The following is a 22,780-nucleotide window of genomic DNA, read 5'->3' as shown; positions in this document are numbered from 1 at the left end:
TATAGTCATGTAAATTTGAAATTTATTTGAAGGATAAACCCCTTGAGATATGCTATCTCGTTTTCGAGGGGGTCCTTAAGTAACAGGCATCTATTGTCATGTAACAGGCATCTATAGTCATGTAACAGGCATCTATAGTCATGTAACATCTATAGTTGTGTAACAGACATCTATAGTCGTGTCAGAGGTATCTATAGTCGTGTAACAGGCGTCTATAGTCATGTAACATCTATAGTTGTGTAACAGACATCTATAGTCGTGTAACAGGCATCTATAGTCGTGTAACAGGCATCTATAGTCATGTAACAGGCATCTATAGTCGTGTAACAGACATCTATAGTCGTGTAACAGGCATCTATAGTCATGTAACAGGCATATATAGTCATGTAACAGGTATCTATAGTCGTGTAACAGGCATCTATAGTCGTGTAACAGGGATCTATAGTCGTGTAACAGGCATCTATAGTCGTGTAACAGGCATCTATAGTCATGTAACAGGCATCTATAGTCGTGTAACAGGCGTCTATAGTCGTGTAACAGGCATCTATAGTCGTGTAACAGGCATCTATAGTCATGTAACAGACATCTATAACTGTGTAACAGACATCTATAGTCGTGTAACAGGCGTCTATAGGCATGTAACAGGCGTCTATAGTCATGTAACAGGCATCTATAGTCGTGTAACAGGCATCTATAGTCATGTAACAGGCATCTATAGTCATGTAACAGGCATCTATAGTCGTGTAACAGGCGTCTATAGTCGTGTAACAGGCATCTATAGTCGTGTAACAGGCATCTATAGTCATGTAACAGACATCTATAACTGTGTAACAGACATCTATAGTCGTGTAACAGGCGTCTATAGGCATGTAACAGGCGTCTATAGTCATGTAACAGGCATCTATAGTCGTGTAACAGGCATCTATAGTCATGTAACAGGCATCTATAGTCATGTAACAGGCGCCTATAGTCATCTAACAGGCATCTATAGTCATATAACAGGCATATATAGTCATGTAACAGGCATATATAGTCGTGTAACAGGCATCTATAGTCATGTAACAGGCATCTATAGTCATGTAACAGGCATCTATAGTTGTGTAACAGGCATCTATAGTTGTGTAACAGGCATCTATAGTCGTGTAACAGACATCTATAATCATGTAACATGCGTCTATAACTCTGTAACAGGCATCTATAGTCATGTAACAGGCATCTATAGTCATGTAACAGGCATCTATAGTCGTGTAACAGGCATCTATAGTCGTGTAACAGGCATTTATAGTCATGTAACAGACATCTATAACTGTGTAACAGACATCTATAGTCGTGTAACAGGCGTCTATAGTCATGTAACAGGCATATATATAGTCATGTAACAGGCATCTATAGTCATGTAACAGGTGTCTATAGTCATGTAACTGGCATCTATAGTTGTGTAACAGGCATCTATAGTTGTATAACAGGCATCTATAGTCGTGTAACAGGCATCTATAGTCGTGTAACAGGCATCTATAGTCGTGTAACAGGCATCTATAGTCGTGTAACAGGCATCTATAGTCATGTAACAGACATCTATAACTGTGTAACATACATCTATAGTCGTGTAACAGGCATCTATAGTCATGTAACAGGCGTCTATAGTCATGTAACTGGCATCTATAGTAGTGTAACAGGCATCTATAGTCGTGTAACAGGCATCTATAGTCGTGTAACAGGCATCTATAGTCGTGTAACAGGTGTCTATAGTCGTGTAACATGCATCTATAGTCGTGTAACAGGCATCTATAGTCATGTAACAGACATCTATAACTGTGTAACAGACATCTATAGTCGTGTAACAGGCGTCTATAGTCATGTAACAGGCATCTATAGTCGTGTAACAGGCATCTATAGTCATGTAACAGGCATCTATAGTCATGTAACAGGTGCCTATAGTCATGTAACAGGCATCTATAGTCATGTAACAGGCATATATAGTCGTGTAACAGGCATATATATTCGTGTAACAGGCATCTATAGTCATGTAACAGGCATCTATAGTCGTGTAACAGGCATCTATAGTCGTGTAACAGGCATCTATAGTCATGTAACATGCATCTATAACTCTGTAACAGGCATCTATAGTCATGTAACAGGCATCTATATTCGTGTAACAGGCATCTATAGTCGTGTAACAGGCATCTATAGTTGTGTAACAGGCATCTATAGTCGTGTAACAGACATCTATAATCATGTAACATGCGTCTATAACTCTGTAACAGGCATCTATAGTCATGTAACAGGCATCTATAGTCATGTAACAGGCATCTATAGTCGTGTATCAGGCATCTATAGTCATGTAACATCTATAGTTGTGTAACAGGTATCTATAGTCGTGTAACAGGCGTCTATAGTCATGTAACATCTATAGTTGTGTAACAGACATCTATAGTCGTGTAACAGGCATCTATAGTCGTGTAACAGGCATCTATAGTCATGTAACATCTATAGTCATGTAACAGGCATCTATAACTGTGTAACATGCGTCTATAGTCATGTAACAGGCGTCTATAGTCATGTAACAGGTTTCTATAGTCATGTAACAGGCATCTATAGTCATGTAATAGGCGCCTATAGTCATCTAACAGGCATCTATAGTCATATAACAGGCATAGATAGTCATGTAGCAGGCATATATAGTCGTGTAACAGGCATCTATAGTCATGTAACAGGCATCTATAGTCATGTAACAGGCATCTATAGTTGTGTAACAGGCATCTATAGTTGTGTAACAGGCATCTATAGTCGTGTAACAGACATCTATAATCATGTAACATGCGTCTATAACTCTGTAACAGGCATCTATAGTCATGTAACAGGCATCTATAGTCATGTAACAGGCATCTATAGTCGTGTATCAGGCATCTATAGTCATGTAACATCTATAGTTGTGTAACAGGTATCTATAGTCGTGTAACAGGCGTCTATAGTCATGTAACATCTATAGTTGTGTAACAGACATCTATAGTCGTGTAACAGGCATCTATAGTCGTGTAACAGGCATCTATAGTCATGTAACATCTATAGTCGTGTAACAGGCATCTATAACTGTGTAACATGCGTCTATAGTCATGTAACAGGCGTCTATAGTCATGTAACAGGTGTCTATAGTCATGTAACAGGCATCTATAGTCATGTAACAGGCGTCTATAGTCATGTAACAGGCATCTATAGTCATGTAACAGGCATCTATAGTCGTGTAACAGGCATCTATAGTCATGTAACAGGCATCTATAACTCTGTAACAGGCATCTATAGTCATGTGACAGGCGTCTATAGTCATGTAACAGGTATCTATAGTCGTGTAACAGGTGTCTATAGTCATGTAACAGGCATCTATAGTCATGTGACAGGCGTCTATAGTCATGTAACAGGTATCTATAGTCGTGTAACAGGTGTCTATAGTCGTGTAACAGGCATCTATAGTCATGTAACAGGCATCTATAGTCATGTAACAGGCATCTATAGTCGTGTAACAGGCGTCTATAGTCGTGTAACATGCGTCTATAGTCGTGTAACAGGCATCCATAGTCGTGTAACAGGCATCTATAGTCATGTAACAGACATCTATAACTGTGTAACATGCATATATAGTCATGTAACAGGCGTCTATAGTCGTGTAACAGGTATCTGTAGTCGTGTAACAGGCATCTATAGTCATGTAATAGGCGTCTATAGTCATGTAACAGGCGTCTATAGTCATGTAACTGGCATCTATAGTTGTGTAACAGGCATCTATAGTTGTGTAACAGGCATCTATAGGCGTGTAACAGGCATCTATAGTCATGTAACATGCATCAATAGTCATGTAACAGGCGTCTATATTCATTTAACAGGCATCTATAGTTGTGTAACAGGCATCTATAGTCGTGTAACAGGCATCTATAGTTGTATAACAGGCATCTATAGTCGTGTAACAGGCATCTATAGTCGTGTAACAGGCATCTATAGTCGTGTAACAGGCGTCTATAGTCGTGTAACAGGCATCTATAGTCGTGTAACAGGCATCTATAGTCGTGTAACAGGCATCTATAGTCGTGTAACAGGCATCTATAGTCGTGTAACAGGCATCTATAGTCGTGTAACAGGCATCTATAGTCATGTAACAGGCATCTATAGTCGTGTAACAGGCGTCTATAGTCGTGTAACAGGCATCTATAGTCGTGTAACAGGCATCTATAGTCATGTAACAGACATCTATAACTGTGTAACAGACATCTATAGTCGTGTAACAGGCGTCTATAGGCATGTAACAGGCGTCTATAGTCATGTAACAGGCATCTATAGTCGTGTAACAGGCATCTATAGTCATGTAACAGGCATCTATAGTCATGTAACATGCATCAATAGTCATGTAACAGGCGTCTATATTCATTTAACAGGCATCTATAGTTGTGTAACAGGCATCTATAGTCGTGTAACAGGCATCTATAGTTGTATAACAGGCATCTATAGTCGTGTAACAGGCATCTATAGTCGTGTAACAGGCATCTATAGTCGTGTAACATGCGTCTATAGTCGTGTAACAGGCATCTATAGTCGTGTAACAGGCATCTATAGTCGTGTAACAGGCATCTATAGTCGTGTAACAGGCATCTATAGTCGTGTAACAGGCATCTATAGTCATGTAACAGGCATCTATAGTCATGTAACAGGCATCTATAGTCGTGTAACAGGCGTCTATAGTCGTGTAACAGGCATCTATAGTCGTGTAACAGGCATCTATAGTCATGTAACAGACATCTATAACTGTGTAACAGACATCTATAGTCGTGTAACAGGCGTCTATAGGCATGTAACAGGCGTCTATAGTCATGTAACAGGCATCTATAGTCGTGTAACAGGCATCTATAGTCATGTAACAGGCATCTATAGTCATGTAACAGGCGCCTATAGTCATCTAACAGGCATCTATAGTCATATAACAGGCATATATAGTCATGTAACAGGCATATATAGTCGTGTAACAGGCATCTATAGTCATGTAACAGGCATCTATAGTCATGTAACAGGCATCTATAGTTGTGTAACAGGCATCTATAGTTGTGTAACAGGCATCTATAGTCGTGTAACAGACATCTATAATCATGTAACATGCGTCTATAACTCTGTAACAGGCATCTATAGTCATGTAACAGGCATCTATAGTCATGTAACAGGCATCTATAGTCGTGTAACAGGCATCTATAGTCGTGTAACAGGCATTTATAGTCATGTAACAGACATCTATAACTGTGTAACAGACATCTATAGTCGTGTAACAGGCGTCTATAGTCATGTAACAGGCATATATATAGTCATGTAACAGGCATCTATAGTCATGTAACAGGTGTCTATAGTCATGTAACTGGCATCTATAGTTGTGTAACAGGCATCTATAGTTGTATAACAGGCATCTATAGTCGTGTAACAGGCATCTATAGTCGTGTAACAGGCATCTATAGTCGTGTAACAGGTGTCTATAGTCGTGTAACATGCATCTATAGTCGTGTAACAGGCATCTATAGTCATGTAACAGACATCTATAACTGTGTAACAGACATCTATAGTCGTGTAACAGGCGTCTATAGTCATGTAACAGGCATCTATAGTCGTGTAACAGGCATCTATAGTCATGTAACAGGCATCTATAGTCATGTAACAGGTGCCTATAGTCATGTAACAGGCATCTATAGTCATGTAACAGGCATATATAGTCGTGTAACAGGCATATATATTCGTGTAACAGACATCTATAGTCATGTAACAGGCATCTATAGTCGTGTAACAGGCATCTATAGTCGTGTAACAGGCATCTATAGTCATGTAACATGCATCTATAACTCTGTAACAGGCATCTATAATCATGTAACAGGCATCTATATTCGTGTAACATGCATCTATAGTCGTGTAACAGGCATCTATAGTTGTGTAACAGGCATCTATAGTCGTGTAACAGGCATCTATAGTTATGTAACAGGCATCTATAGTCATGTAACAGGCATCTATAGTCGTGTAACAGGCATCTATAGTTGTTGTGAAGGGCCAGATTAAACTGAATATATATATGTATCGTTTGATATACTTTGTATATTATTTACATATATACACGGAATATCCCTTTACCTGCGTTCAGACCAGAGTAATATTCGCTCTCCTATTGCACAGCGGCCCCAGGCGCCAACGACCAAGCCCCCAACGGCAAGTTCAAAGGCAACTCCGGGCATGTCAGTACATGCCCAGAGTCTGCGCAGTAATACGAGACAAGAACTGAGGTTGGGACTAGATATTCACCTTACGTATAAATACGGCGCAGGTGTAAACAGCAGTAGTCTTACCTAAACCTTAAAGCCTTCACCACGAGTCAACGTGCAGTGAAGTGAGCAACTTTGCATCTAAATAGAGCATTGAGAACCGCGTGCGAATAGAATGTTAAAGTGTCAGAGTTTAACGCAGTAACGTTGAGTTCGACTTAATCTAATGTGAAGTAATAGTCGATCATTTATTGTGTATCGTGCGGCTACAGTTCTTCCGTGACCAGCATTACCATCGGTTCGTCGTGTCTTTAGCTAGTGCACTTATCCAGGCTGTGCGGCCTAAATCCGTGCCCACTTCCGAGGAGTCCTAGGCGAGAACCGTTGGATATGTACACAGGAGAATCGACACCGGCGATTGCAGAACCATTTTCTGGTTGGATTATATTGCTTTGGGACCGTGACCACCGGAGAAGAGCACCGTTGATTCCACTGTCGTTTGGGATTTAACCTCGTGAGGATCACCACTCGGGCCCGCCTCTTGGAAGGGGTTGGCTAGCTGTCGTCCATGCTGTCGAGCATATTGGATTACAACTATTGCTTTTGTCTGCTGATCAAGGGAGTACAAGCACCGGCTCCTGTATCTGGAGCCTCTTTATTCTCGTTGACCCAGACTGGGTACCCGAACATTCCTCTACCCCTCCCGGCCTTACACCCCGGAGGGAACCCAGTGTCTCCAGTTGGTACCGGTGTGGCCCATATAATTGCTATACCACAGGTGGCGTCAGCTTAGACCCATCCTAGTATTCCTACTATTCTCATTGACTTATGCTCTTGACTGACTTTACGTATGTTCTTCGCCATACAAGCGCGAGCCTAATTCTCAATCTGTAACCTAACGTTGCTTAATAATAATAAATAACCCTCCAATATAATTTATGTGTCAATGCCGTATTCTTGTGTGGGTGTTCACCATATATATTCATGTACTGTATGGCCAGTAATTAAAGTACATAACTAGTAGTGGTTTAATATATCACAATCTTTAATACAGTCAGGGTTTTGTAACCCCTCAGTTATAATTGGTCCTTCGAGCCGGAGGGTATCAGTGTAATATTTAATATAATATTAATATTAACCATGGCCAGCGGTGAACACTCCCCAAGCGGCTCTCCCAAGCTAGAACGCCCGCAGCGCAAACGTCAGCCACCTCCCTATCTGGAGGAATTCGATGTCGTTCTACTACCTAGCTTATCTAAACAGACGTTAAATACGGATAAAGCGGATAGTCAAAGCATGTCAAATCCTATCGACTTGGCGACCCTGCCAGTAGAGACCCCAGTGGGTTCTAACGAAACTGACTCAGCTCACGGGGGGGACCAGGTGGGACATGACATGACTATACCTCCAGACAGTGTCACCGGGATAGTCCCCGGAGCGCTCCAGGATGAAGAAAGCGCTCCAGGGACAGAACCCGACACACAACCAAGAGAAGAGAAGCGCGCCCAGGAGATGGACCTCGGGGCGCGCCAGGAGAACAGATCTCCAACGAGCTCTGTCAGAAGCCGATCACCTCCGTCAGTGTCATCCCCCAGCCAGGCGGACCAGATACTGGCGCAAGCCTTGATCGCCACACTGACAGCCTCCACCGAAAGAGACCGACTTCAGGGTGAACACGACCGGCTTCAAGCAAAGATGCTTAGTGAGCGCGAACACTCCGCCACGGAAAGAGAGCGCCTCCACGCGCAACTCCAAGCGCAAGCCCTTAGCGAGCGCGAACAACGAGAGCGCCTCCAGGCGCAACAATTAAGCGAGCGCGAACACTCTGCAGCGGAACGAGAGCGCCTTCACGCGCAACTCCAAGCGCAAGCCCTTAGTGAACGCGAACACTCTGCAACTGAACGAGAGCGCTTCCAGGCGCAACAAAGGAGTGAAGACGACCGCATAAGACTGGAGGAGAGACGCCTTCAGACGGAAGAGAACATTGAACGAGAACGCGCCAATGCCCAGCGCGAAGCAGAGCGCGACCGGCTGCAGGCGCAGATGATAGAACAATTGATTGCCAGGGCGACACCCCCTCTCTCCGCATGGAGCTCCCGGAGATCCTCACGACAAGGGTCTAGGGCACCTTCCCCTACCCGACAAAGCGACCCGGGACCCGGCCAACAGGAGGTACCTGTCTACGTCTCCGACCCCCCTCCCCGACCGGTCCATACGAGACCCAGCCACCGGGAAGAGCCGGCCTGCGTCGCCGAGAGACTGACTAGAAGACTCCAGGACCTAGAAGAGGAAGAGGAAGAGGAGGAATGTCAAGCCCACCAGCAGCAACGTACTCTGGACCAGGAGGCCCAGTACAGCCCCGACGTCAGCCCCGAGTCACTGCACTACAAACCCCCGACCCAACTCACGGGTGAGTTTGACGTACAGTCAGCACCGAGGAATAGCACCTGGGTACCCGGCCTCTGGTACCCACCAAGTACCAACCCACGACAACACGTACGGGGAGACTCACCCAGGAGGCCTCTTCCCCTACGCTCACCAATGTGCCAGCCATCCATGGCATCGTACCTTGGCACACCGACGTTCCCAGACTTTACGCGTGAGGACAGAGCAGAGTACACGGAATTACGCATGTGCTTGGAGACTATGATGTCCGACGTCCCCGACGAGTCGTACAAATATGCCATCCTCAAGCATCTCAAGGTGCCCAGAGCGCATAACATAGCGCTGGCATATTCCAACTCAAGTACCCCATACTCCGCGGCTCTAGTGGCCCTCGACCAGCGTTATGGATGCATATGGGACTACGTGATACAAGAAATAAGAGATATCGACCGCCTCCCCCCAGCCAAAGACAATAGAGCACTGGATGACCTCTCTATCAAGGTACAATCCCTCGTGGGGATGCTGGGGTCCCAAAAGGAGAAGGGGAGACATGAACTATATGCAAACTCTAATGTGGAACGAATACTGGAGAAGCTCCCTCCAGCCCGCCAAGAGCGTTTTCGGCGGCAGAGAGACCACCGCGACCCCAACGGCCCAGAAGCATCCCTCCTAGACCTAGCTGATTTCCTCGCCAGGGAGGTCAGCAGTCTACGACTGGACACATTCGTGTGGAGTGACTCTAGCCCTAGAGATGGACCGCGGAGGTTCAATGACAACCGCCGGTCCGTGACAGTTATGCACCAAGCCGAGGTTGAGCCACGGCAGACGAGCCACAACACCCACGCCAAGGGGGAGTGGAAGATTGTATGCCAGTACTGTGAAAAGGAACATTGGCTGTCTCAATGTGACACTTTCAAGAAGCTGACCGCTGACGAGGTGAGTCAGTGGATCAAAGCCAACCGCCGCTGCTTCCGCTGCGCGCGCAGCCATATGGCAGCTGAGTGCCGTTTAAAGAAGAGATGCAGCAAGTGCGACGGCGCCCACCTGGAGGTCCTGCACGACAGCAACAAGCGTCCGCCAGGACAACCAAGTAGGCCCGTCACGGTGATGTATCAGGCCGAGGCGGTGTCACCACAGACCAGTCCTGAAACCACCCCCTGGTGTCCCGACTGTCGCAGCAGACACGGGGACCGACAGTGCCACCCGTACTACCCCGAGTCGGCGCCACCACCGCCGAGTCACAACTCCCCCGCCAGAGAGGAATGGGAGATCGTCTGTACCTACTGCGACGGCGGACACTGGTTGGCACAGTGCGACGAATACAAGACACTGAACCCCGTCCAAGTTGATCAGTGGCGTGAGGCGGACCAGGCGGGCGCCGCTCACCACGCATCACTGTGCGGGGCCCACCAGCGAAGATTAGCCAAACAAGGCAACCGACCAACAGGAGTGCTCCACATAGACCCCAAGCATAGCGGGACCCCCCGAGTGCTCATCAAAGTGGTCAGAGTGCTCCTGAGTTACGAGGACAAGGTCCTGGACACTTACGCCGTCCTAGACGATGGGTCTGAAAAGACTCTCCTCCTCGCTTCCGCCGCAGCCCAGTTGGGCCTGCGGGGTGCCAAAGAAACAATGACAATCCGTACTGTAACTGAGGGGTACAATTCCCTGACTGTATTGATAAGTATGGTATTATTAAACCACTACCTCTTGTACTTTAACTTCTGGCCATCCAGTACATGATATAGATATGATGAACACTTTCCCACCTGATGAAACGAAGTCCACACAAATGTACAAATCGAATATTTTATATAGCAAAGGGTATATACAACGTTCACTTAATGACATTTATGATTTGAAATGCACTTGTATGGCAAATGAGTATTCGTAGGTAAATCAACATTGAATGTCCAATCTCTGGTTACGCAGGGAGCAAATATACAACCTGGTTCTTTAGGGAACTATAGCGATGGTACTTAAATGATTATAGCTGGATACACTAAGGGGGGGGGGTCCCGCTGGTTGTAAGACAGTAGGGGGGGGGGTTAGAAGAGCCGCTGGCGGTATCCCATCTGGCCGACGATTTCTTGGGAGAATTCAGAGTCCTGAACACGATGCCCACAGAACCTCGGTCCGCAGATGAATACAGCTGGACCCTCTGGTGGACGGTAGCTGCCGGTCCACAACGAAGAGACGTGAGGCGACCTCACTTGGTGTAGAGCGCCGTCTCACCTGGACTCATCTCCGGGGGGTAGTTCCAACACTCAGCAGTGTTGGCCGTTATCCATGGAATAATCAAAGCACCCAAAGCATGTAGATAATCCAAGCCGTGGAAGGCTCGCCGTCGTCCGGGTAAAGTAATCCAATGTACAGGTCCACTCGTCCTGGCCCGGAGCTCCTCGGATGCAAGCACCACACGTGGTCTGCCCAGCCTGGTTAAGACTCCAGATAACGTCAGGAACGATGGGGGTACTGCTCACTTTATAACTCTAACCGAACGATGCACCATACATAATAGACTATTATTAGCTTAATAGAAATACGTCCAACTCGACGGTATAGTGCCAAACTATGACAATTCAACTATTAATCCACACGATATCTCAATGCCTATTCTGAGGCCAAGTAGGCCTTACTGCACCACACGTGCGTCGTGGGTGAGGCTTCGCGTCTGTTACTAGGTTGGAGGGTAAAGAACTAATGGACTAAAAGAAAGTTCTACTTTACTTGCGCCATATATATATGCGCTGTGAACAAATAGTACCATTCGTATTTCGCCAGACGTATTCCTACGCGGAACCGGGCTTGCCACGACATGTTGGTCGGCACGATTGAACTTGAACCAAGGGGCATGGCTGCTGGCGCCAGGTTCTCGTCCAATGGTAGAATGAAACTATTATGGGCTGTTTAGTAGACTAAAGGGATATTCAGTGCATATTGTACAAGGAATATACAGGGGATATCAAACGATATACAAATACTATTAAATATATATCCATAAATAAATATATATATTCGGTTTAATCTGATCCTTCACAACACGTACCATTAGAAGAGACCGGAAGACCATAAAGGGTGAAAATGTCTCCTTCACGATAGCAGCGGTCGAGCAGCCCGAGAAGCAGTATAGCTTCACCAACGTCTTCACCAGCCACGACATAGGCCTGTCACAGTACACCTACCCCATCCCACAGCTGATGGCGAAGTACGTGCACCTACGTCAACTACCTATACCGCTCATCGACGGCGCCACACCGACCCTGCTCATAGGCTCCGACCACGCGGACCTCATTTTCCCAATTGAGGCGGCCCACATCGGACCCAAAGGATGCCCAGTCGCGGTTCAGACCCGACTGGGGTGCACGCTCCAGGGCCCCCTCTACGGACTTGACAGTCAACCCACGTCTACACGCTGCCTGCACACAAAGGTGAGCGACACCGGCCACTCTCTCGTACAGCCCGTTGAGAGGCTATTGACATTAGACGAGAGGCCTGTGAGAGAACCGTGGGCCCAAGAAGAGGGAGTTCCGAACTCCACCCCCCTCAGCTGCGCTCCAAGCGACGTAGCTGACCTCGAACCCAGCACCCCAAACGACTTCTTGATGGGGCGGCCGGAACCGGCCCCTCCTCAGACGGGGTACAGACCGAACAAGAGGAACAGACGGAGGATGTGGAGACACAGCCAAGCACAGATCAACCAGTATCAGGCCCGCTTCCTCCTAAGCTCCCTACCAACCCTTCCAGCCCATCAGAAGTGGGTCAAGGACAGGGACAACTTAAAAGTGGACACAGTCGTTATGATCATAGACCAGTCACTACCCCGAGCTGCGTGGCCGGCCGGCCGCGTAAGCAAAGTGATCACTGGTGCCGACGGAAAGGTCAGAGCGGCAGAAGTTATTGTCCAGGGACGGACCTACACCCGACCCGTGGCGAGGCTGATAGAGTTGCCGAGGCTCCCTGACTCCCCTGATGACGACCATGACCCACTGACTTTGTAGATTGACCTACTCCTCACAACAGACATTGAGCAGTTGACTAGACTATTAATCTGTCTCCCTTAACTAATTAGGTGCGGACTAATTAGGAGGCGGCTGTTGTGAAGGGCCAGATTAAACTGAATATATATATGTATCGTTTGATATACTTTGTATATTATTTATATATATACACGGAATATCCCTTTACCTGCGTTCAGACCAGAGTAATATTCGCTCTCCTATTGGACAGCGGCCCCAGGCGCCAACGACCAAGCCCCCAACGGCAAGTTCAAAGGCAACTCCGGGCATGTCAGTACATGCCCAGAGTCTGCGCAGTAATACGAGACAAGAACTGAGGTTGGGACTAGATATTCACCTTACGTATAAATACGGCGCAGGTGTAAACAGCAGTAGTCTTACCTAAACCTTAAAGCCTTTACCACGAGTCAACGTGCAGTGAAGTGAGCAACTTTGCATCTAAATAGAGCATTGAGAACCGCGTGCAAATAGAATGTTAAAGTGTCAGAGTTTAACGCAGTAACGTTGAGTTCGACTTAATCTAATGTGAAGTAATAGTCGATCATTTATTGTGTATCGTGCGGCTACAGTTCTTCCGTGACCAGCATTACCATCGGTTCGTCGTGTCTTTAGCTAGTGCACTTATCCAGGCTGTGCGGCCTAAATCCGTGCCCACTTCCGAGGAGTCCTAGGCGAGAACCGTTGGATATGTACACAGGAGAATCGACACCGGCGATTGCAGAACCATTTTCTGGTTGGATTATATTGCTTTGGGACCGTGACCACCGGAGAAGAGCACCGTTGATTCCACTGTCGTTTGGGATTTAACCTTGTGAGGATCACCACTCGGGCCCGCCTCTTGGAAGGGGTTGGCTAGCTGTCGTCCATGCTGTCGAGCATATTGGATTACAACTATTGCTTTTGTCTGCTGATCAAGGGAGTACAAGCACCAGCTCCTGTATCTGGAGCCTCTTTATTCCTCGTTGACCCAGACTGGGTACCCGAACATTCCTCTACCCCTCCCGGCCTTACACCCCGGAGGGAACCCAGTGTCTCCAGTTGGTACCGGTGTGGCCCATATAATTGCTATACCACAGGTGGCGTCAGCTTAGACCCATCCTACTATTCCTACTATTCTCATTGACTTATGCTCTTGACTGACTTTACGTATGTTCAAGCGTGAGCCTAATTCTCAATCTGTAACCTAACGTTGCTTAATAATAATAAATAACCCTCCAATATAATTTATGTGTCAATGCCGTATTCTTGTGTGGGTGTTCACCATATATATTCATGTACTGTATGGCCAGTAATTAAAGTACATAACTAGTAGTGGTTTAATATATCACAATCTTTAATACAGTCAGGGTTTTGTAACCCCTCAGTTACAATAGTCATGTAACAGGCATCTATAGTCATGTAACAGGCATCTATAGTCATGTAACAGGCATATATAGTTGTGTAACAGGCATCTATAGTCGTGTAACAAGCATCTATAGTCGTGTAACAGGCGTCTACAGTCATGTAACATATATAGTCGTGTAACAGACAACTATAGTCGTGTAACAGGCATCTATAGTTGTGTAACAGGCATCCATAGTCGTGTAACAGGCATCTATAGTTGTGTAACAGGCGTCTATAGTCGTGTAACAGACGTCTATAGTCGTGTAACATGCGTCTAGAGTCGTGTAACAGACATCTATAGTCGTGTAACAGACATCTATTGTCGTGTAACAGACACCTATAGTCGTGTAACAGGCGTCTATAACTGTGTAACAGGCGTCTATAGTCATGTACTCCGCTCATCCAACTTAGCCCTCTGAGCACACCACACTACCGCCTTAAATCCACAGAAAACAAATCATTCTCCTCTGCTGCTCCCAGACTCTGGAATCAACTCCCATTACACATCAAAGAAGCCCCATCCGTAGAAACATTTAAGTCCCACCTCAAAACCCACCTGTTCAAACTTGCATACCCACACTCCTGACCCCCCAACCCCTGCATCACTTACATTTTCACATCTGTACAGACCTATACTTTAGTATTATTATTTATTTAAAAATGTTCTATGTCTTGTCTCTAAGTTGTCTCCCTCTCTGTATTATCCCCACTATGTCGTCATTGTGAAAGTTCATGTACTGTGTTTGTCCCTGTACTGTGTTTGTCTGTATGCTATAATGCCATGTATGTAAAGCGCTTTGAGATTCCAAATGTAAGGCGCTATATAACATTTATTTATTATTATTATTATGTAACAGGCGTCTATAGTCGTGTAACAGGCATCTATAGTCATGTAACATCTATAGTCGTGTAACAGGCGTCTATAGTCATGTAACAGGCATCTATAGTCATGTAACAGGCATCTATAGTCATGTAACAGGCATCTATAGTTGTGTAACAGGCATCTATAGTCGTGTAACAGGCATCTATAGTCATGCAACAGTCATCTATAGTCATGTAACAGGCATCTATAGTTGTGTAACAGGCATCTATAGTCGTGTAACAGGCATCTATAGTCGTGTAACATCTATAGTCGTGTAACATCTATAGTCGTGTAACAGGCATCTATAGTCGTGTAACAGGCGTCTATAGTCATGCAACAGGCATCTATAGTCGTGTAACAGGCGTCTATAGTCGTGTAACAGGCATCTATAGTCGTGTAACATCTATAGTCGTGTAACATCTATAGTCGTGTAACAGGCATCTATAGTCGTGTAACAGGCGTCTATAGTCGTGTAACAGGCATCTATAGTTGTGTAACAGGCGTCGGTAGCACTTTATAATAACACCCTGTTATAATACATTTATAAGGTATTTGTAGATAGTGAACTAATCATGAACAAACCATTTATATACATTCATAAATTATTATTAAATCATTTATAACTATATTTGTATACCATTTACAAAGTATTTATAACGCATTAGTGGATAATGAACTAATCATGAACAAACTATTTATATACATTCATAAATGATTATTAAATCATTTATAACTATATTTGTATAACATTTACAGATGAGTTCTACATTATTTATAACTCATTATCAACATTGTTTGTACTTGATTTGTTCATCATTAAATAATGTTGCTTAATGTGTAGTAACACATTTGTAGATGCTTTGAAAAATGGATATGAAAAAACGACTATAGTGTATCTCCATTTATTTTTCATGTTCAACAAATGATTTGTTAAGACATTCATAAAACATCTATAAATCATTTGCAGATGCTATCGTGGGGGCCAATCTAAAGTGAAGCCTATTCATCATTAACAAGTGTCTAATACAGTTAATTATTTGTTTACTTTTTCATCACATGTTACAAATGTTGTAGGCAGCTTTCGGATACACCCTTCTTTGTGACATCAAACAGTGACAGAATTATGACTAAAGATAAATGCAATTTTATTAACATATAAAATACATGTGCATGACATATAGTGTAACATTGGGGGGCACTAGGACCCAGGAGTACCCTGGCCAGGTATTGCAGAGTATCTAGAGAGGAAGTCTCACGTGAGCGAGACTTGACGTCACGTGTGTTGCACTGTTGCCGTCTGTTTGAATAGAAGCACAAGTTCCGTGCTGCGTCTATACTTTCGCTTTTAATAAGGTATGAGCAGGTTAAACACCTTTTTTTGTTGGTAAATCTATTCCATCATTTCCGACCTACAAACAACTCTTATATGTTGTGTAGACGTTCGTGTAGATGTGGTGGCCGCTAACGTTACATTTGTTTCTAATGTGTGCTCAGTGTGCTCAGTGATGATGACACGACACAAATAATTATTACTCTTGTGTGTCGTGTCGTCATCACATACATACTGAGCACTGAGCGGCCACCACATCTACACGAACGTCTACACAACATATAAGAGTTGTTTGTAGTTCGGAAATGATGGAATAGATTTACCAACAAAAAAAGGTGTTTAACCTGCTCATACCTTATTAAAAGCGAAAGTATAGACGCAGCACGGATAACTTGTGCTTCCATTCAAACAGACGGCAACACACGTGACGTCAAGTCTCGCTTGCGTGAGACTTCCTCTAGATACTCTGCAATACCTGGCCAGGGTACTCCTGGGTCCTAGTGCCCCCCGATGTTACACTATATGTCATGCACATGTATTTTATATGTTAATAAAATTGCATTTATCTTTAGTCCTAATTCTGTCACTGTTTGATATCACAAAGAAGGGTGTATCCGAAAGCTGCCTACAACATTTGTAACATGTGATGAGAAAGTAAACAAATAATTAACTGTATTAGACACTTGTTAATGATGAATAGGCTTCACTTTAGATTGGCCCCCACGATAGCATCTGCAAATGATTTATAAATGTTTTATGAATGTCTTAACAAATAATTTGTTGAACATGAAAAATAAATGGAGATACACTATAGTTGCTTTTTCATATCCATTTTCCAAAGCATCTACAAATGTGTTACTACACATTAAACAACATTATTTAATGATGACCAAATCAAGTACAAACAATGTTGATAATGAGTTATAAATAATGTAGAACTAATCTGTAAATGTTATACAAATATAGTTATAAATGATATAATAATCATTTATGAATGTATATAAATGGTTTGTTCATGATTAGTTCATTATCCATTAATGCGTTATAAATACTTTGTAAATGGTATACAAATATAGTTATAAATGATTTAATAATAATTTATGAATGTATATAAATGGTTTGTTCATGATTAGTTCATTATATACAAATACCTTATAAATGTATTATAACAGGGTGTTATTATAAAGTGCTACCCAGGCGTCTATAGTCGTGTAACAGGCATCTATAACCGTGTAACAGGCATATATAGTCATGTAACATCTATAGTCGTGTAACAGGCATCTATATTCATGTAACAGGCATCTATAGTCATGTAACATCTATAGTCATGTAACATCTATAGTCGTGTAACAGGCGTCTATAGTCATGTAACAGGCATCTATTGTCGTGTAACAGGCATCTATAGTCATGTAACATCTATAGTCATGTAACATCTATAGTCGTGTAACAGGCGTCTATAGTCATGTAACAGGCATCTATAGTCATGTAACATCTATAGTCATGTAACATCTATAGTCGTGTAACAGGCGTCTATAGTCATGTAACAGGCATCTATTGTCGTGTAACAGGCATCTATAGTCATGTAACATCTATAGTCGTGTAACAGGCATCTATAGTCATGTAACATCTATAGTCGTGTAACAGGCGTCTATAGTTGTGTAACAGACATCTATAGTCGTGTAACAGGCATCTATAACTGTGTAACAGGCATCTATAGTCATGTAACATGCATCTATAGTTGTGTAACAGGCATCTATAACTGTGTAACAGGCATCTATAGTCGTGTAACAGGTGTCTATAGTCATGTAACAGGCATCTATTTTAGTGTAACAGGCATCTATAGTCATGTAACATGCATCTATAGTCATGTAACAGGCATCTATAGTCATGTAACAGGCATCTATAGTCGTGTAACAGGCATCTATAGTCGTGTAACATGCATCTATAGTCATGTAACAGGCATCTATAGTCATGTAACAGGCATCTATAGTCATGTAACAGGCATCTATAGTCGTGTAACAGGCATCTATAGTCATGTAACATCTATAGTTGTGTAACAGGCATCTATAGTTGTGTAACAGGCACCTGTTGCGGTATTACAACAGGAAAACAATTATTATTATTATTATTAAATATAATAATTTTTGATAGGCTTGCCGTGGTAGTCAGTGATACTGGTGTCATTCTGTGTTCAGGCATCCACTGAGTAAATTAATTGCCTACTGCCCCCTTAACATCTTAGGCTTGTTAAGTTTCAGTTTCACTTGTAGAGAGGATTTAACTGCATGTGAAGCCGAGACTGAAGACTAGAGAACAGATGACATGTTACACAACAATGGCAGAGGATTTATCAATATTTTGGATTTAAACACAGTAGCAGTTCAACTGGAGAGGAGCTCAGATGGAAAAAGTATGTATTGCTTTTTTTCTTTGGATCAGCTGTGAGAGAATGTCCGCGGGAGAAGGTTGGCGTGTGTGTTGGTGACACACCAACTTGGTGTGTGTCTGTGTGTGTGTCTTTCCATTTGTTAACATTATTGGGCGAACAAGAAAACGAAAGAAAACTGTCCAATTGTAATGACCCTGCTGTGTTACAAACATGATATAATTCATTCATGGTTAGGGAGGGACACCTGGCACCTGTAGTAAGGCGGGGAGGAGGGGAGAAACAGCCTGCAGTGCAGAGGGTCAGTGCGTGTTGTTATTTGTTCTCTCCGTTTGTCATCGTACATGCGTTTACAAGCTTCAACGTTTTATTCATCATCTAAATTTGCCAATACAAGCTTAATATTCAACGTTAAAGATCAATGTAAGCCAGTGTAAAGTAAAGTAAAGTAAAGATATTGAGCATAGATTTGTCAAATGTGGGCGGCTGGGTGGTGCAGCGGACATTGCGCTTGTCACCAATGCAAGAGTTCGACTCCGGCTGTCGGCGTTTCCTCCGGCTTGGGCCAGCCATCATACTAACTCATTGGCAGAGTTAGAGGGTGGAAGTCGATGGGTGGTAATCTGGACGTTGTGGACAGCGACTCCTACAGGTCGGTTGGGGAAGCCTGCACAGCAGAGACAGGAAATGGCGGGGGTTAGTGTGAGCCTCCCACACGTTATACCTCGCCAATGAGAGTCCGCGCTGGCAGGTGAAAAGATGTGACAGGCTGCCTCCTCGTGTACCGGAGGGGACACGTGATGCAAGGCTTCTATCCTCCCTACAACCGGCCAGTGGGGGGCATATGCAAGCAACGTTCAAGACAGGGGAGGGAAGAATTGTCACAATGGAATTGGGATGGGAGAAAAAGAGAAAAAGAGAAAGAAAAAAAGTGGATAAAAAAAAAAGGATTTGTAAAATGTGCAAACCCTAGTTTCACCTAGTGGTATGAGACGTATTCTTTGTATGGCTGCACGTACCGCACCGTGACGGCCGTACCGTAGATTCGCGGGACGAATACACGTACCGTTACACCCTACTTTCAATCGGTCGACAGTCTAGCGGTACTTCAGGAGGTGGCTGTACTACTGAGGCAAGATGGGTTTACCGGGACTTGACCATCCAACATACCATATTTCACAGATAATTAAACTGATTGGTGGATATCATTTGTGTGAATAGCCAGAGAAAGAGGTGTTTACCTGCATACCCGGGATGACACCACTGGACTTAACCATCCTCGCTGGATCGTCCCCCTTTCATTATTCTGGGACCTCCACCGTCCTCCGTTATTTTTTTGTTGTTTTATGGCTCTAATTCGAAAGGTTTCTTAGTGGACACACACACACGGCAAGCACAATATATCTCCTTCCATACGCAAGATGTAATTAAACACTGTCCAGCTGTCATATACTGTATACTGTAAATGTTCGCATTAGCTATGCTGAAAACCATCCAGGCAAGCCGATAGGCCGCTGCAGGTGGAACAGCTGTCAGGGAGGAGTGGGGGGATCTCATCTGGAGCTGTGTGATCTACAGATTGGGCCCGCCCGCCTGGCCACGAGTAGCAGACATAATGATAGGTCCCTGGGCCGCCACACTACCGCACGGAGCACGGCTCATCACAAAAAGCAGCCCTACATGGGGAATTATGTGGACGGACCTGGCACCGCATGCAGTATATTTTCCAGCTGACTGCCTCCAGGGTTATGTTGACAGTGAGTAAGCCTCGAATTTACTCTGCCAGTCAATAAATCCTTGCTCACCCAACCGATGGGAATTGATGGATCATTGAATGTGCTCCTTTCCCCTCATGTTGCAATGGGTAGTTTAGGGGGGGGGGGGGGGGGCATGTTTGTTTGAGTTTGCGTGTATGTCCATGTGTGTGTGTACATGTGTGTCTGTGCACGTGTTTAATAAATAGTTTTGTCATTGCAATTTTTTTTAAAGATCTTTCTTAAATCTGGAACAGGAAGTGTGTTGATTGGGAGTGTGTAAGGTGTAAATAAAGAAATAGAATAAATTATGTATATCATATGGTATTTATTTAGTATATATTTAATATATATAGGTGTAAATGGAACTGTGTGAATGTGAAGCAGGGCGTAGCTGAAAAAGAGCATCCGTGCTCAGTGAACCTACCCTGGGTAAATAAAGCTTATATATATTATATATATGTTTATAGGTATATTTATATATTTATACATGTATTGGATTGTGTCGAGATACAGCGTTTATCCATATAATTAACAATAGATTCAATTATAATTTGTGATAGTTAAATAGGGGTAGGAATAACAAAAAAAAGTCTATACTTCTTCCTACTCCTTTTTCAAACAGGGTAAACTATGATTTGTTTATCTGTTTCTCTTTTTGTTGTCTTTTTTTATTATCTTTTGTATATGTCAAATGAACAGATATATATTTTTGTTTTTATACAAAAAATATAAATCTTTCATTCATTCATATGCATTCATTGCTTGCATACAAAATGTAATAAAAAAAAAAAAAAAAAAAGCACCATTTACAAATCCCAGACACCAGAAAGGGTGGCCGCGGTGACACATGTCTGTCTATATGCCAAAACGTGTTTGTAACCTATACGTCTGACGAGCCTGTGGGATCAAAGTGTCCAACCAATCGTCGGCACAGCGGTGTGGCGGGAGGCGAGAGGTGTTTACGTGCTGCCTCATCAGTCACCTGTGCAATGGAAACCACAGGCTTCACTTCATGTCACCGCGTGCCGGTGGAGATAATAATACAACACGTGCAACACGTGTGCTTTGCTTTAATTCATAATAATGGGCTGACTTGTCAGGATTATTAATCAAAGGAATTCCCAGAAGCTGAGCCGTCACTCTGAGCTGTACAAGGGAGCCGAGCTTTCAAGAGCCACACATCTGATTAACACCTTTCACTACCACACTACAGAAGGTTAACCTTTCACTACCACACTACAGACGGTTAACCTTTCACTACCACACTACAGACGGTTAACCTTTCACTACCACACTACAGATGGTTAAACCTTTCACTACCACACTACAGACGGTTAACCTTTCACTACCACACTACAGAAGGTTAACCTTTCACTACCACACTACAGACGGTTAACCTTTCACTACCACACTACAGATGGTTAAACCTTTCACTACCACACTACAGACGGTTAACCTTTCACTACCACACTACAGACGGTTAACCTTTCACTACCACACTACAGACGGTTAACCTTTCACTACCACACTACAGAAGGTTAACCTTTCACTACCACACTACAGAAGGTTAACCTTTCACTACCACACTACAGAAGGTTAACCTTTCACTACCACACTACAGAAGGTTAACTTTTCACTACCACACTACAGAAGGTTAACCTTTCACTACCACACTACAGAAGGTTAACATTTCACTACCACACTACGGAAGGTAAACCTTTCACTACCACACTACGGAAGGTTAACCTTTCACTACCACACTACAGAAGGTTAACCTTTCACTACCACACTACAGACGGTTAACCTTTCACTACCACACTACAGAAGGTTAACCTTTCACTACCACACTAGGGAAGGTTAACCTTTCACTACCACACTACGGAAGGTTAACCTTTCACTACCACACTAGGGAAGGTTAACCTTTCACTACCACACTACGGAAGGTAAACCTTTCACTACCACACTACAGAAGGTTAACCTTTCACTACCACACTACAGACGGTTAACCTTTCACTACCACACTACAGAAGGTTAACCTTTCACTACCACACTACAGAAGGTTAACCTTTCACTACCACACTACAGAAGGTTAACCTTTCACTACCACAAGTCAAGTCAAGTCAAGAGTTTTAATTGTCACGGCATACAGGTATACAATGAAATGCGGCTGGTCTTGCCCGCGACGATGTGCAATACAGTGGTACAACATATAATAGAATCCAATAAAATACAGTGGTACAACATATTAATAGAATCCAATAAAACAGTGCAATAAACAGGTACATGGTGTGCCATCTCGGTATCTGTACATTAGTATTTACAGAGCATATAGGACATGCTAGGTAGCTTTAGTAGTGCAATACACTGTTCCTGATGTTATACT

Source organism: Notolepis coatsorum (assembly GCF_963971535.1).
Source record: "Notolepis coatsorum genome assembly, chromosome: 2".
NCBI lineage: Eukaryota > Metazoa > Chordata > Actinopteri > Aulopiformes > Paralepididae > Notolepis > Notolepis coatsorum.
The sequence above is the reverse complement of the archived record's forward strand: the minus strand, read 5'-3'. Positions refer to the sequence as shown.